The sequence below is a fragment of the Felis catus genome, chromosome D2 (genome assembly GCF_018350175.1).
Source record: "Felis catus isolate Fca126 chromosome D2, F.catus_Fca126_mat1.0, whole genome shotgun sequence".
Classification (NCBI taxonomy): Eukaryota; Metazoa; Chordata; class Mammalia; order Carnivora; family Felidae; genus Felis; species Felis catus.
This window is the reverse complement of record NC_058378.1, coordinates 59,562,068-59,579,030: the sequence shown is the minus strand read 5'-3', so window position 1 is coordinate 59,579,030 and position 16,963 is coordinate 59,562,068. Positions and strand designations below refer to the sequence as shown.

The following is a 16,963-nucleotide window of genomic DNA, read 5'->3' as shown; positions in this document are numbered from 1 at the left end:
GGGTTTCGGCAGCCCAGAGCCTGTGTTCGTGAGGGCAGCCGCCCCGGGGAGAGCCAAGTCCGGGCTGGCTGGTGCACCCCCCACCCCAGGGCCAGCCCCTCCCTCCCCCAACTTGTTTTGTTTGCTCTGTGTGGCGTGTCCGGTAGCCCCACCTGCATTAACCCCTGACCCCAACCGTAACTCTTCCTCCGCGGTCTGACAACTGTGTTTATCCAGTTCCCCTTCGAGCCTTTCCCCTCCTGCCGGGCCTCTCCCAGGGAAAGCTGCATCCACCCTGGGGCTCCCCCGATCCTGGGAGCTGCGGGAAGAACCGTTGCCCGTGAGTGTGCCTGAGAGCAAAGGCGCACAACTGACGTGGCTGCTGCTGAGGGCCTGGCAGGCAGCACGCGCGCGGGCTTGGGAGATCACCTTGATGTGCAATCTGCCAATATCTATCAGGCGTTTTCAATGAACATATCATTTGGCCGAGCAATTCTACATCCAGGAGTTTGTCTATCCGCGTCCCGCGTGTGTGCTCGGGCAAATATATATCGTCAGTATTTATGGTCGTGTTATAAGAGCTAAAGACAGGAAGCATTCTAGGTGTCTACCCAGACGCTGGCTGATAATGAAGCCACAGGCACACAATGGAATACTCTGCAGCCATTCAAAAGAGTAGCCACATACTCCCATCATCAATGATCTTCAAGATATAAGGGCAGCAAGGTGCAGACAGAAGGCAAGATGCAGAGCAGAGTAGGGTATATGCCACCATTTGGGGAGGGTGCGGAAGAAGAGGAAATATGCACATAAGCATTCACCAGTTTTTGAAAATCTATAGTTTTAAATCTTCAAGAAGTAACAGTGCTGGCACTGAGGACCAGGAGGGGAACTGAGGTCAGGAGTTTCACTCCTTTGTACTTTATGATTTTTTTTTGAACTTTGTATATGCTTTACCTTTCAAAAACAAACACGTTTATTATAACACAAAAATAAAATACATATTTCTTGGGGCCCAACTATTCAATTTCCAGAAATCTAGCCTACAGAAATAAACGACTACACAAAGATAATACAAGGATGGTCTGCTGTTTAAATGTCACACACTGGGGGCGCCTGGGTGGCTCAGTCAGTTTAAGTGCACGATTTTGGCCCAGGTCATGATCTCACGGTTTGTGGGTTTGAGCTCCGTGTCCGGCTCTGTGCTGACAGCTCGGAGCCGGAGCCTGCTTCGGATTCTGTGTCTCCCTCCCTCTCTGCCCCTCCCCCGCTTACACTCCGTCTCTGTGTCTCAAAAAACTAAATAAATGTTTAAAAAATTTGTTAAATGTCATACATTGGAAACAACTTACATGCTCATGAATAGGTTAACTGTTTAAATAAATGATGGTATATCTGAACAATAGAATATGAGTGGCCATATAAAAATGAGGTAGATCTCCATGTACTGGCATGGGAACACTACAAAGACAAATGTAAGAGGAAAAAGTAAATTGCAAGCCAATTCAAAAATATTCCATGTGTCAAAAAAGAGAAGGAGCAAAAGGAAGAAGGAAGGAAGGAAGGAAGGAAGGAAGGAAGGAAGGAAGGAAGGAAAGGGAAGGAAGGTGGAGAGGGGAAGGAAAGGAAGGAAGACAACTATATATTTCTCTATGTACATATATATGACATAAATGTATCCCCAAAACTCTAGAAAGATAAACACCAAATTGATGGGAGAGGGAAAATGGGAAGAAGATGTCACGTATGCTTCTGCATCTATAACAAGACTTTAGGGGCACTTGGGTGGCTCGGTCAGTTAAGTGGCCAATTTCGGCTCAGGTCATGATCTTGTGGTTCCGAGAGTTCGGGCCCCGGGTCGGGCTCTGTGCCTACCGCTCAGAGCCTGGAGCCTGCTTGGGATTCTGTGTCTCCCTCTCTCTCTGCCCCTCCAGCTCACTTCTGTCTGTCTCTCTCTCAAAAATAAATAAACGTTAAAAAAAAATTATAAGACTTTAAGTACTTCTTGTATAATTAAAAAATCAAATAAATAAAAGCTCCAAAGATAACGACAGCGCCAGTCACTCATCTGGTTTCCTCCCACCACATCAGCTTCTGAAACTGGCGTGAACAGCGCCATTATTATCCTTCTGTTATGGAGGGGGAAACGGAGACTGAGAGAGGTTATACAACCTCCCCAAGGTCACACAGCACACCCGAGCTGGAGCCAGGCCCCGAAGCTCATAGCTCGTCCATACCATCTCTCCTTGGAGGTGCCATTTCTTCTGTGTTCTGAGCCTCCTCAAGGGTATGGACATCTGGGTTGGGGTTAATAATTTCCCCCTGCTCTTATGTACAGCACATCATGGACGCCCTTCCCTTCCTGTCCACCTCATCCCCTCCAGCTCCCAGAGGACCTGCTGGTGAGCCCAGCCCGGGGTGCAGCTCCTGGCCTTGGCATGGCTGCCAGCTTCCCCATCACCTGCTCCTGTTCTGGCTCCTTCTACCAGCAAGAGCTATGTACCCGTTCCCCGCCAACACCCCCCACCCTGCCACAGAGCACCCCCTTAATTACAGTTAATGGCAAAGACCATAAGAGCTTTATTAACTTTATTATGGACCCAATTAGCAGCTAATGCCCCATGACTACTATCCCCCCCAATAATCCCATTAAACATAATGAAGCAGTCTTCTCCCTCCCCTGCTGGGTTGGGGCTGAGGGGACCGGGGAAATCCATCTTCCTGGGCCTGATTCTGCCCCCTCAGGCCCATTGGACACCAGTGAAGGCCTGGAGCTTCTAGGGGACCAGGGCTGGGTACGAGAAGACAGAGATTAATCAGCAAGTATTTCGATGTCAGCCATTGAGCCTAGACACACACACACACACACACACACACACACACACACACACACTCACATATACCACCTGGCTGATGTCCAAACAATTCCATTCTTGAAACAGGGATGTGGAATCACACCCAGTCCTCGAGTACATCCCTGTCCGGCACACAGACATTCTCCTAGCCTTGTCCAAGAGCTCTTCAGAGTGGGGCGTCCAAGTCCAAGGCCTCTGCCTGGGCTTGTCACCGGGTAAGGGATCAGGAGCCAGGAGGTAAGGAAGGCAGAGGGCGAGAAAGAGTCATTCTCCCCTAAAGCCCACACCTCCACCACACCCCTAGCTCTTGCCCTGCTCTGGCTGATGGTTTTGATATTTATTCAGCACCCACAACGTTCCAGACACAGTGTGAGACCCTCTCTGCCATCTCACTTGAGCACCGCCACAAGCCACGGAAGTAGGCATTATTTCTCCCATTTTACAGATGAAGAAACTGAGGCTTTGAGAGGCAGCCAGGTTTTGAAAGAGATGTTTTACATGATTTGCCTTAGAAGATCTCTCCTCTCTCCTTCCCCAACAACCCACCTTTCCCCTTCCTAAGGCAGAAGAGGCAGAGATCATGGAGGCAGTTCCCTATTACCTAGATGGGGAGCTAAGGCATAGAGAAGATTCGAGGGGCCATCATGGTGCTCATGACAAGACAGCTCATTCTACGGTCTTGAGAATGAGAATGGGTCTCATTCTACTCCCCCCTTGATGGGGCGAGAAAGCTAGAAACCAGAGAATGCTGCCCCCGCCCCCAACACTACTGTCACAAGAGGCCCCTGAACTGTTAAAGCCCAGGCCTCAACGTAGGATCTGGCATGAAGGAGAAGGTGGGAGGGGACAGGAGTGTGCGAGGGTAGCCACAACAGGTTAAATCCCCAGCTACCCCCATGATCAAAGCCTTCAGACTTGGGGATTCTTCTGGTCCCTGAGGGTCTATGCCAGGGGACCTCGTCCATCGCCACCCGAAGTACAAGAACGACCTCCAGATGGGCTGGGGGTGGCACGTACTCTCCTTCGCTTGGCCCCGGATAAAGAATAAGGAGTAGACGCTGAGACTGACAGCGTGGAATCAATGGCTGCCCTGAGCAAGGGGGCAGGGGCTCAGGAAGGGAGACCCTTGAACCTTTGCTTGGAAGCAGTCTCCCTGTTCCCGCTCCCCCTCCCTCTGGCTGGCCCAGCCTGGAAGCAGCCACTTGAAATGGGTCCCAGGGAGCCTGGGAGAGGGGCTGGCCTGGCTGCCTCCCCAGTCAGACCCACTCCCCCACCCCAACCCCGACCCAGCCCCAGCTGGGGTCAGGCAAGAGAGCGAGAGCTTTCTCTCTAGATCCATCCAAGTCAGGATCCCTCCCTGCCACACACACCCAGCATGGCATCCCTCCAATTGTTCCATCCCTGGGGAGGGGGGGGGATGTGGGTAAGTCAGCACCCTCTCCTTTCCCAAAAGGCCATGGGGCCTGGGGAGGGGGCAATCCTACTCCCTGGGGTTACTCTAGGGCACTGAGTAGCCTCCCCGGGCGGGGCCCTATTCTTCTCTTTGCCCTGGATGAGTGTTCTCTGACACCCAGCCCCCCCCACCCCACCCTCTGAACAAACAGCACCACCCTCCCCACCCTCCTCACACCCAGAGGGATCCGGTGCCCAGGGAACCTCAGCTGGAGATATCCAGAATCAGCCAATAGGGGATGCTGAGGAGGGGCCACGGTGGAGTGCAAGTGAATTTGGGGGCCTTGGGCAAAGTCAGCCTGTACTGAGGCGCTGGGCAGGGCAACTATTGGCTTTACCATTTCCTGGCAACGCCAGCTTAAGCAAGTACCCAAACCCTTCTGAACCTCAAGTGTTCTTCTGTAAAATGCGACTGAAAATTGAACCTACTCTGTAGAGCTTTTTGTGAACATTAAAGTTGTAACATATATAAAACGCTTAGCAAGAATCTAGAAATACTTAGAACACAATAAATGAGAATTGTATTATTGTTGTCTGCAGGGTGGGGTGGTCCCTAGATTGGCAATAATAATCACAACATAATAATAGATAACGTTGTTAGAGCACTAGAGGGACCATGGCCCCTCAAGTAACGCTATGCCTGGTTCTTACTAAGAAAGGAGAAGAGGACTCCTGTCTCCTCACCTTGACCGTCCAAGGCCTCCACTACTTACAGTGCACCCTGGCCTGAGGATTTCAGAGGGCTGACTCAGTCCTGGCTCACTTCCCTCATACCCTAAAGGTATCTTTTTACATGCCCGCATCACATCTTTATACATGGCCCCCCAAAACTACACACACACACACACACACACACACACACACACACACACTGTGCCTTCTTCCCCCTTCCTTTCCCCGGAGCAAGGAAGAAAGAGATATCAGAGTTTGAAGGATGTGAAAATTAGCCGGAACTGAGAGAGGCGTCAACTTCAAGGCAGTATCCCCCCCACACACACCCCTTCTCTGCCCAAGGGATGGTGTTTCCACAAGTCTCTGCAGGGAGACCCCCACCCCACCCCAGGTGCGGACTGACACTGTCGGGCGAGGAGAGGGAGCAGGAAAGGTGGCTTGCCAGCAAGAACAGGGCCCCAGCCCAAGGCCGGGGCGGGGCCTCCAAGCAGCCCACTCAGCACTCAGAGCTGTGCTCGGGGTGGGCAGAGGCCAGAGGAGGAGACAGCTGGAGCCCAGCTTCCTCAGCCAGAGCTGAAAGTGCCACGGGTTTGTGCCCCCTCGTTGGGGGACAGCTCCTTCCCTGGGAAGCAAGAGGGATCTAGGACAGTGTCCTTATCTCCAAGTGCCTTCCCAACCCCACCTCTGGCCCGTCTGAAGGTCTTGTTGGAGTCCCTGCCTCGATTTCCCCACCTCTCAAGGAGGGCCACCGGCTGTTACTTGCTCTGCCTTCTGGTCGCACTGAGCGGCGGGCGGGAGTTCCCGGAGAGAAGGCCCTGGCAGAAGAGCCTGTCTCTGTCATCGTTAACAGCCACAATTATTATTATTTGGAGAGACAGGCCAGAGGTGGTCAGGGACGTGGTTGGGGTGAATGAAATGAAGAAGTCCTCGGTATGTGCCGTCTCGCCAGGTTAATACTCCTGCCTGTCGGCCTGACAGCTGCAAGATTGATTACCCAGGCCTCCCGCTCTTTATAACTCGATCAGTCGAATTAATCTCTGGCTGTCGGCCCATCTGATGCCTGAATCACAAATTTAATTTGGAGGTGCACGGCTCCTCCCCCATCCCGTCTCCTCCTTTCCTGTGAGCCCCCTTCCTCCTCAGTCCCTCCCTCCTCCTCCTCCTCTTTCCTCCCTACACCTCTGCTTCTCCCCGCTTCTTCCTGTTCCTCCTGCTCCTGCTTCCCTGGGCCTCTAGGGCCTCTCAGCGGGCGGGCGGTGGGCAGAGGAGGCGGGAGAGGGGGGTGGGTGGCCCTGAGTCAGCAGACCCTCTGCCCAGGCCACGGGAGGGGTCATGGTCACCCGCCCACCGGGCAAGGCGCCCATCCCACCGTGCTCCACCCCAAACGGAGAAAGAGGCTTAGCTGACACTAAGTAAGACATATTAATGTACTAAAGACTTAATGAAGTTGGGGGGGGGGGTGTGGGGTGGAAAGTGCTTGCTTTATTAGTTTATGGCCGATTAATGGGGACGCCATTACTGTGATGGAGATGAATCGCTGCTGTCAGCAGCCTGGGCTGAGGGCCGGCCCTGGCTCTTCCTTGGTGGTGGGTGCCCTGAACAGAGTCAGGGAGAACTGCATTAGAAGCGCCTATAGGATCCCACCCCGGGCGGCCCTGAGGCCAAGCTGGAGGGGTCGGAGCAGGGCTCAGCTCTAGGCTTTGGGAGGAGGGGTGCAAGAGGTCAGGGCTGGGTGCCAATGTCAGTTGGGAATGCAACCAAAGGCAGCAGGGCAGGGAGGTGGCCTGGCTCTGGACCTGCACACAGCAGGGGCTCAATAATGTCACCTGGGGGAATCTAAAAGGCCAGAATAACCAGCACCCACTTGATTCGCCTGAGACCCTTCCCAGAGTGAAGAGCAAGGGAGGCGAGCCGGATCTCTTCCATCCTTCCTCTGAGGGTGGTGGCGCACAAAGACCCCAGGTCCGCTAGCCCAGAGGACTGGGCGTCTCATCACCAGCAGCAGGCGGCCCTACCGCTGGGATCCCCAGCACCGGAGCCAGACACGTCACCCCACACTCTGCAAAAGCCTTGCCTCAACTAGCTGGCAGCTACTGACTGCCCAGGCAAGCGAGGTGGAGAACAGGGCAGGTGGACTTGGGGGACAGCCATGGGGAAACGGGAATGATGCCACCCGACCTCTAGGCTTTCTCGGGCCTGGGGGACAGGCTGTCCCAGTCAGCGGGTGAGCTGATCCAGACACACCCTTGGTGGCTTCCCCCTCCCCTCAGCTCCTTCATTACCTCCATGACCCCAGCCCCACCTTGCCTTGTATGAAGAGGGAGAAGTAAGGACTGAACCTAACACAGCCCTGCTCCCAAGGGCCACTCTGTTTGGAAGACTCCAGAGGCCCCCATCTCTCAAGAGTATATGACATCTCGACACGGACATTTTGATGCAGGAATATTAAACTCTCCGATTTTTTAAATTATTATCGAGTGATGTTCTTCAATCCTTCCCTAAGCCCCACGCTGCCCTAAGCCCCTCCCAACCCCGACGCAGCCCTGAGAGGAATCGGGGATGAAAAGAGATTCTAGAAGGACTAGATGGACTCAGAATCAGTCTGTTGGCCACAGTACACGGTACTAAAAATACATTTTGACATTTTGACACAAGTTAGGCCAAGCAGCTGTGGCCAAAAGACAGAGCAAAAGTGCCCTGTTTGGTCCTTTTGCCCTTCTTGCTACGTGCATGGTTTACATGACGCTGTGGGTGCGCGCGCGGGCGTCCCTGCCTCCACCGGCGACCACGTGTGTGACAGCCAGCCCCTGGGTCTGAGCGTGCTCCACGAGGGCCTGCATCTGTGTGTGTCGAGCGTCCGTCTGCATCACGGGGCGGACACTCCCTCCTGCGGCACTGAGGTTGCCACTCTGAGTGCTCAGGCCGGGGGGCCAACCATTGGTTCAGGGGTCACCACCCAGGCTCACTCCCCAAGGTAGGAGCTACCTGCTCAGCCTAACTGGGAAATAAATACCCTGTTTCTGAGAGTAATTTAATTATTGGCTCCTGCGGACGAGTGGGTAATTAAATTCCGCAGCTCCCAAAGTAATTAATTGCTATGCAAATAGTAATGCCCTCTGCTTTGGAGAGAAGGATCTCGGCCTGGGTTTGCCCTGCAATTAGAAGCTAATAATTACCCTGTCAGTTCCCAGCCTCTGCCCGGTAATTACCTGCTGTAGCCCCACCGGTCACCAAGGGCCGGGACGGTCATCTGCTGCCGCAGCTCTGGCTGCGGTGGCCCCAAATGCCAGGGCAGGGCATCTCCGGAGCACTGGTTGATCTTGAGGTCCTCCCCATGATGTGCCATATCCACACACCTCAGGAGCCCCACAGAGACACCCTCGCTTCTGACCAAAGACAACTATGGCCGGAACCTCTTCAGGTCCCCTCTGTTAAGAGAAGCAGAGCCTCAGCTCCTTGGTACGTAAATTCCCGAGCGAGCCCCAGCTGTCGGGAAACTGTCCCAAAGAGTATCTAATAGTTAATCTTCATAAAAATCATTTTTGCCGTGTGATTTCCTTTGACGGGTCAACCAGGCTACACTCCCTCCGAGAACGGGAGAGAGGGCGGCCGCCACTTTGTAGCAAACACACACCCTCTCCCTGTTATTCAAGCAAACACTGATCTAGGGCCTGCTGCAAAGGGATTTGAAGGATGTAATTAAAGTCCCTAATTAGTCACCTTTAGGGAGAGTATCCCCTGTGAGCCTGGCCTAAGCAGGCAAGCCCTTGAAAGAGACACACTTCCTGATGAAGGACACTCCGGCTGCCCTCCCCTCGCTAGACTCCTCTTCCTGATGGGCTGTGGACAATGGCCTTACCATTGCCCCGGGGTCCAACTTGTTCCTGAGCTATTCTCTTTCCTTCTTGATTGCATGACCTACAGATTTTGTACTTGCCTAGCCAACCTCCACAGTTGCATAAACCAGTTCCTTGAAATAGATCTCCTGCATATAAAATATGCATATATTATGATAACGCACGCTCGGGCCCCACTCAGGCCCACCCCCTTAGAAGGAGTCAGAGCATCAAGAACCCAGGATGCCACTCAGGATGCCAACCCCCACAATCAACATCAGCCAATTCCTTGTAATAAATCTCTGTCCTGGGTTCTCAGCCTAACTTTTACAGATAAAGAAACAAGAGTCAGATACACAGCAGTGGCTGACCAAAGATGCCATGGCTAGGAAGGGTGAAAACAGAGTTTGAAGCCAGGCCCCTGACCGTATTGCCACTTCCCATTCAGCAGCAGGATGTGGCTCCAGGTCCCATGTCCCAGGTAGGTTACATCTGTGCTGGAATGAGAGGGTATTTACGGATCCCCACACCCCAGAACTCTCAGGTATCCCTGTGGTTCGCCTGCTTGTTCATTTCTTATCTGGATCTCGTCCCCTCTGTCAGCTCCCTCTGCCCCAGGTCTCTGATCCCCACCTGAGGTCGTGGCCCTGGGAGCAGCAGCACCACGTGCCTTCTTGCCACCAGGTGCTCCCTTTGAGGAATACCCGGATCCCACCCTCTCTGGATCCTTCTCCTCTGGGTCCTCCGTCTTTCAACTGAATCCCTGGGGGAAAGTGTCCCCAGAGTTGGGAAGTCTCTGGGGAAGCTGGATGCTGGGCAGGGTGTGGCTAGTGGAGGAGGACCTCTTGAGGAGACTGGACTGAAGGGCCCTGAGCCAAGAAGCGGTCCCACAAGTCTGGGAGAAAAGAGGTGTGAGGAGCAGAAGGGGCCAATAAGGGTGACAGTCCCCATCCTGCCCCACACTTGGGCATTTCCCCCTTACCCTTCAGGTCTCCATTTCAGTGTGCTTGGTCCAGAAAGTTCTCCCTCACCCCTAGGGGAAGGTGGGCCACATGCTCCATTCTCTCCCTCCCCTACTTTTGTCCTGGGCCAGGTGAGCAGAAGGGCAGAGGAGACAGGGGATGCAGGTGACAGTTCTCCTCAGCCCATAGGACTGTCTAGGATTGAAGGTGGCAGGAAGCGCTACAGACTTTGAGGCCACAGTCTAGCCCTTGAATGCCTTGCCCTTGGGTCAGACACACTCTGGGATGAGTTTGTGCCACCTGAGGCAACACACCCACCAACACTACCAGGGAGGATAAGAGAAAAATGGCAGACATAGAGTGGCACCAGGGAAGCCAGTGGAGGTCAACAAATAGGTTTTCCGAACTTCAAGTGGGGATGTGGGCAGGTACCACAGGGAAATAGTCAAGATTCTCAATGCCAGAAGGCGAAAGTCACTTGACACCAATGAGAGTCTCATCTATTTGGGAGAGGCCAACCTTGGAGATGTCCCTTGCCCTTCTCCCTGGCTTCCCCCGGCCCAGTTCCCCCCATGGTGGAAGGGAAGTAATGGTGTTCCTTAGTCTGGAGTCTGCAGCTTGCCTTCTGTGCCCAACTTCTGCCGCTGATTTGCTGTAGGGACTGGGAGGAGTCATGCTCTTACCTCTGCCTTCACGAGGAGGTAATTTCTTGCTTCTTGCTAGAGATTTTAGGACAAAGATGTCTGTCACTTATAAGTTAGCACTCTTCGGAGAGCAGTCTAGAAAGTGGGGGCCATTTCTCTCCCCATTAGACTGGGGGTTCCCTACAAGCAAGGGATGATGTGTCTCCCCTCTAAACAGGGACTCCCAGAGGCAGTTGATATTTCCCTATCTTCCCCCTTGGTGCCTGGCCCCCAGGCCTGTAAACAGTGATTCTCAAAGCAAAAACACAAGCAAAAACTATGAAGTAGCCTCATAGGACCAGGGGTCCCGGGGCATGGCCAGGGGCTGCCAGGCCCCCTCTGCACAATCTGGCCTCCTGTCTCGGCGGGTGCGGTTACTGCTCCAGTGACAGCTCTTTAGAATCCATTCAGAGCTTTGGCCCTGCTGTAATCTCTGGGTGATGAATATTTCCCCTAATGAACGGGTGGGAATTGGATTAGGCTGGAATGCCCGTGTGCTTAGACTCCAGCTGATTAAACCCCCATCTGTGCAAGTACTGCCTGTGAACAGCTCGTTACATACAATTTTTTGAAGGAGGGTAAAAATGATGTTGGTATTTGGGTTTTGCAAAGGAGGTGAGGGAAAGTAGAAGCAAAATGTCTGTCCAGAATTTGGTAGGGTTTAGTTGCTTTAAGTCTGACCAGGCCGGCGCTCCCCACACTAGGGCACCCCCACTTTCCTCCACTCAGGCCAAGGGTCCCCAGGGCTCAGATGCCTGCACTCTTAACCAGGAGCCCTACCCAGGGTTCTCTGGAACCACACCTATCTGTCCCCTGCAAGGAGCATTGACTGGACAGGGGGTTGCTTTGAAAAAGGCAGGAGAGGGAGATGGGGCAAGAGTGGGAGGGGTCAGATCTGTGCATTCAGTTCTCACCAGATGAGCTCCAGAGCTTTGTTCCTACTCTAAAAATCCTTCAGTCCCTTTCAAAGGATATTGTAGGGAGTTGGGAGGACCATCCAAGACAGGGACTCTGGGATATTCCTGGGACCTTTATCAGTCAGGACCAAGGATAGCACCTATGCCAAGGATCTCCAAACTTCCAGGCCCCTCCACCCATCCCTCTTTCTTCCCTGCTGAACATGTTTCTCTACTCTTTAACACTCCTTCCTTTTCCTCCTCCTGCCCTTCCTTTTAACCCTCCCTCTCTCCCTCCTTCTCCTCTCTCTCCTCGCTCCTTCTCCTCCTTAATCCCAGGGACAGAGCTTGGCCCTGGTTCTTCACCACATACTTCATCCCAGGAATTCCTCAAGAAAAGTTATTTAAGCACCTCAAGAAGCCTGTCTTATGTAACCTCTGTTAAAAAGCCTTATCCCCAGGATTGTTGCTCACCCACAGCATACAAGAACACACACACACACACACGCACACGCGCACACACACACACACGCTGAAACACGGTATCTAGCAGGAAGGAAGGTCAGAGTGATTGTGTTTCAGACTGGCTGGCCAGCTCTCCCCATCTCCAGTGGGGTCAGGGATCGGCCCATCTGTCTGAAGGACTCCCAACATAACTACAAACTCTAACTCCACAGCCCTCCCTCATCTCTCCTTCCCTCTCCTCCCACCCTTTCCCGCCTCCTCCCTTCCCTTTCATGCCTCTCCTCTGCGTCTCTTTGAAAAGTGGCAGCAGCTGCTAGAGAAGGCATACCCTTCAATGAACATCAGCAATTGTAGTGACTGAGTGTCCCAGCCTTCTTTCCTGGTTAATCTAACTTGGGAAGAGTTGAGGTGCGCTCTGGCTTTGCTGCCCATGAAAGGCAGAGAATAAATAACAAGCCAGAGGCATAAACAGATGTGCAGATATATGCAGCTGGCGCTTTCCTGCCAAATTACCATGGACGGAACACTGGCGGGGGGCCAGGATGCCTCCCCCTTTGTTTGGAATTTGGCCACCAGGATCTATTCAGGCTCACCATCCATTTGGCAACATCTGAGTGAAGGGAGGGGATGCCAGGGAAGGGAGTGGAAAGGCTGCAGGTGCCCTTAGATTTGGTGAAGAGGTCTGGAGGCTTATCATAAAGACTCAGGTGGGTAGGGGTTAACGTGGTGGGGGAGGAAGAGGGAGTTCTGACTAAGTTTCCCTTAGTTTCCCTAGAATAGTTCCCCCAGGATGTGGCTTGAGGCATTTGAAGGCTGACTCTAACAATACCACATATGTATACAACGGGCTCTATGTTGCCACCCTTACTCTTACCCAAGGATTGGGTGTTCCTGTGATCCTTGATCCTGTAGAATGCTGCTCCCAGTTGGCCTGGAGTGCAGCAGGCAGGCAGCAGCTGGATGAGAGCCAACCCGAAATGGCCAAACATGAAAAGAGGTCCCTGAGGACTCCAGCCCTGGAACAAGAAATGGAGGAAAACTGGCTGGAATTTTGTGAAACCAGGGAAAAAGCAGGTGAGCGGTGGGGAGAAAACGTGAGCTGGGGGGGTTGTTGCCCAAGGAGACCTCTCTCTATGGACACCCCCAGATCTGAATTCAGAGAGACACCAAGCCACTTTCCAGGATTCATTCAGACCACATGAAATCTTTTCTCTTCATCAATTATTAATTTGTCTTCCTCTTGCCAGGCCATCTCATGCAGATCTAGGGGGCATGGAACAATTTTTCCAGTGCCTGATTACTAGCCCTTCTCCAGATAACACGATACAGATTCCTGACCTGTCGGATGGGTGTATGTTCTCTGGACAGCTATGGCATAAGACGGGTCTAGAGTGGACTCCGTGTTGTAGGCAATGGGAAGCAGGAGAGTAATAAGATAAAAGTCGTGGCCTAAATAGACAAGACTGGTGGTGAGGTCTAAGGATGAGTTGAACAGAGGAGAAATACAGAGCAGGGAGGCTAGTTTAAGAGCCTGTCACCACCGAAGGCTAACGATGTTGGTGGGACTTACTGATGGGTTGAACAGGAATCAGAGATGAGGAGGAATAGCGTGACCATATAATTTATTGTCCAATCCAGAATGGTTTTGAGGATGAAAAGAGTACTATCGGTCATTTTACCAAGACAGTAGACACACACTGAACAATCCTGGGCAAATCTGGACACGCAGACACCTTGGTCAAAGACGACCCAAGGTGTGGCATGTGGGTGACAAGATCTATAGGGTGATGCTGACCAACGTAGTCTGGGAGGCAGAGTAGCAGGATGGAAGGGAGGAATAATGAGCTTGGAACTGGACTTACTGAGTTTGAAGTGTTGGAGACATTTACCTGGAAATAACCAGATCACCATCTTGGAAGCGTCCACGGGCACTTGCTTGGAAATGTCGGTTTCAAGCTTAAAGGAAAAATCCAAGTTAGATATACAGCGAGTGTCTTTGGACCCAGTGATGCCGTTTTTAGAAATCTGAATCTCATAAATACTCATTCCTTTTAAAACAATTTTTAGTGTTTATTTATTTTTGAGAAAGAGACAGAGCATGAGCACGGGAGGGACAGAGAGAGAGGGAGACACAGAATCCGAAGCGGGCTCCAGGCTCTGAGCTGTCAGCACAGAGCCCAACGTGGGGCTCGAACCCAAGAACCGTGAGATCATGACCTGAGCCAAAGTCAGACGCTTAACCAACTGAGCCACCCGGGCGCCCCAGAATCACTCATTCTTGTACAAAATGACATACATTTAAGAAGGCTTACTGTGGCATTGTTTGTAAAAGAACGACTTGGGAATAACAAAAGGCCCACCAATAAGGAATTGGTGAAATCTATTATGGAGTGCCATGTGAAACATCTATATGTGTTGAGGTGTATCCTTATGTGTTGGCCTGGAAAATATCTCTCATAGTTTTTAAGTGAAAAGAACAAATAATAAGATAGTAGTATGGCATGATAAATCTATATAGTAATTGTTTTTTCAATCTAATATGTTTAAAAATTTTTTTTCAACGTTTTTTATTTATTTTTGGGACAGAGAGAGACAGAGCATGAACGGGGGAGGGGCAGAGAGAGAGGGAGACACAGAACTGGAAACAGGCTCCAGGCTCCGAGCCATCAGCCCAGAGCCTGACGCGGGGCTCGAACTCACGGACCGCGAGATCGTGACCTGGCTGGAGTGAGACGCTTAACCGACCGCGCCACCCAGGCGCCCCTCAATCTAATTTGTGTGCGCGTCTGTCCCACTGTACGTGTATGGTAGGTATGTAAAAGATCTAGAAGAATACACACCAAATTGTTCAGAGCAGTAACTTACAGAGAAGAGACTAAGATTAGCGGGAAAGAGGAAAGAGGGGCTTTTCCTTCTTACTCCACGCACTTCTGGATCGTTTGAAATTCCTCTAATCCTATATTCATGTACTAGATTGTAAAAATAAAAACGATTAAAAGGATTCCTAGAGACAGACGCAGAGTCTGTCACCTTAGGAAGGTGATGGATGGGTGACATGATGGGGGAAGCTCTGGGGGTGACAGTCAGGACTGGGGCCAGAACATGAGGTTTATACCAACAGAAGAGGCGCTAGGAGAAAGGAGGCAGGGCCAGAGAAGAACCCCCAGAGTGCGCCTGAAGAAAGTGGGACTCATTTCTGACCCCCACCAGGGCTGAGAGAGAGAGAGACTCTCCGCTCCACAAACGAGGCTGCCTGAAACCACTCCCTCCAACTCCAAGCCTCCCCTTCAGCAGGACTGAGTTTAAACAAGAGCCCAGTTTTTTTCCAGGGCCCCTGACGGGTCCTAGGTGGCCTACTGCTGTCCCAGGCCCCATGCTGTTAGAGCAAAAACCCCTTCTTCCTTAAGTACCGTGCTTGCCTAGAAGACCAGCTCAGTCCAAGGCACCACACTGCCCTGGGTCACTCAGCGCCACCCACCCTAGGTGTCCCCCCCCCCCCCCCGCCCTAAGCAGTCGTGACTTCTGCTTCTCTCCTCTCCCCTTATGCTGCCAAAATGCCCAGCACTTCTCCAGGTGAAGAAAATAAGAGCCCGAAATTAATTCCCTTCTGGAGCAGAGCTGTGTGCTTGGGGGGGTGGGGAGTGAAATCCAGGGGACCGACGGCAGCAGTGACTCACCGGGGCTCCTCCCCTGGGGAGATGGAACTGACAGACCAGGGTGTGGGATGCTTCGAGGTGATTTCCTGACAAGGCTGTCAGCGCGTTTCACTCCTCACTCTCCGCGTGAGTCCCCTGCAGCTGAGCTGCGCCTTCTCTTTCTCTCTCTTCACCTTTCCTGGCTCTCTTCCGTTCCCAATGCTCCCTCTCCCCATTTGGCAAGTCCCTACCAGTGCTAACTTTGTGCCTTGGTGCCCCGCTCTCCAGCTCTGCTAGGCTTTTCTTCTTTTTTTCTGTTAGCAGAAATACACAGAGTCAGCTTTTCTGTTGGGGTGCCCTGGCCCCAGGCTCCTTCCCAACCACAGCAAATTTTATGGATGATTGGGAGTCCAGGGATGCACAGTACAGGGGGCAAGGAGGCTGTGTGTGTGTGTGTGTGTGTGTGTGTGTGTGTGTGTGTGTGTGTGTGAGGGGGGAGGGGAAGAGGGAGAGAGAGCAGAAAACGAGCCTCTTTGGAGTTGCATCTGTGCTGCTCAGGTGGGAGGCTTCAGAGCACAGAGCACGAGTAAGGGGAGGGGGATACGGCTGAGCCTGTCAATGCTCCTCAGGTCTTAGAAGATCATAGGACACCAGTAGCAGCGGTATCTCTAGTTTGTCGCATCAGCCCTCCCCGCTCCCCCCTCCCTTTACAAATGAGAAAGCTGAGGTCCAGAGAGATTAAATGACTTCTCTTCATTCCCGCAGCTAGCTAAAACTGGTTCTGTCGGCAGAACCAGGATGAGAACCGGGGATCCTGACTCGAGGACAATGGATGCCGCGTCCACAAGTCTATCAGAGACTTTGGAGGAAAGGTCCCATTTCTCAGATGCTGTCGATGACAGATTTGACTAACAACTTCTCAAAGAGATGGAAAATGCTAGAATCCCCTGGCTTTCAGGCTGCTCAGGGGACAGGCTGGGCCCTGTCTCTGTGCCCCCAGCAGCCCCAGCAGTGACAGCAACAGTTCTCTTCCCCTCTGGCTGCTTCCCAGCCCCTTCCTGGACACACAGCAGTCCGCCTGGGAATGCTCTATATCCAAGTCCATCCCCTTAGCTACAGGCAAGTCTTGTCTGACCCTGAATCCTGCCTGCTTCGTCCAAGGACCTAGCCCAAGACAAATCCGTCTTCTTTTCATCTAAGCTCTGATTCCAGCCACTCCCTCCGCAAAGGCTTTTTTTTTTTTTTTTTTTTTTTCCTTTTTCAAAGTGTCCTCTGTCTCCCACCCCAAACCTGGAGAGCTTTGAATCCAGGGTCCCTTGGCATTGGAGTCACTTGCCTCCCCAGAAATAACATATGACCCCCTCCCCCTTCACTGATTGAAAGAAAAATTAATCCTTTTTTTTTTTAAATTTTTTTTTCAACATTTATTTATTTTTGGGACAGAGAGAGACAGAGCATGAACGGGGGAGGGGCAGAGAGAGAGGGAGACACAGAATCGTTAACAGGCTCCAGGCTCTGAGCCATCAGC

The 16,963-nt window shown here is 52.3% G+C and overlaps 1 long non-coding RNA gene across 2 annotated transcripts; it reads right to left on the bottom strand.

Annotated features, from left to right (window-relative positions):
* Positions 1 to 2,551: 2,551 nt before the first annotated feature.
* LOC111557114 lies at positions 2,552 to 16,864 on the bottom strand. Of its 2 annotated transcripts, none has more exons than XR_002736904.2 (4): positions 15,478 to 16,864; positions 13,690 to 13,756; positions 12,675 to 12,816; positions 2,552 to 2,770 (listed from the first exon to the last, which is right to left on the bottom strand). It is a non-coding gene; the product is annotated as an uncharacterized LOC111557114 (long non-coding RNA). The 2 variants fall into 2 exon arrangements; XR_006587238.1 differs by lacking the exon at positions 2,552 to 2,770 and adding an exon at positions 4,472 to 10,475.
* Between the last annotated feature and the right edge of the window lie 99 nt (positions 16,865 to 16,963).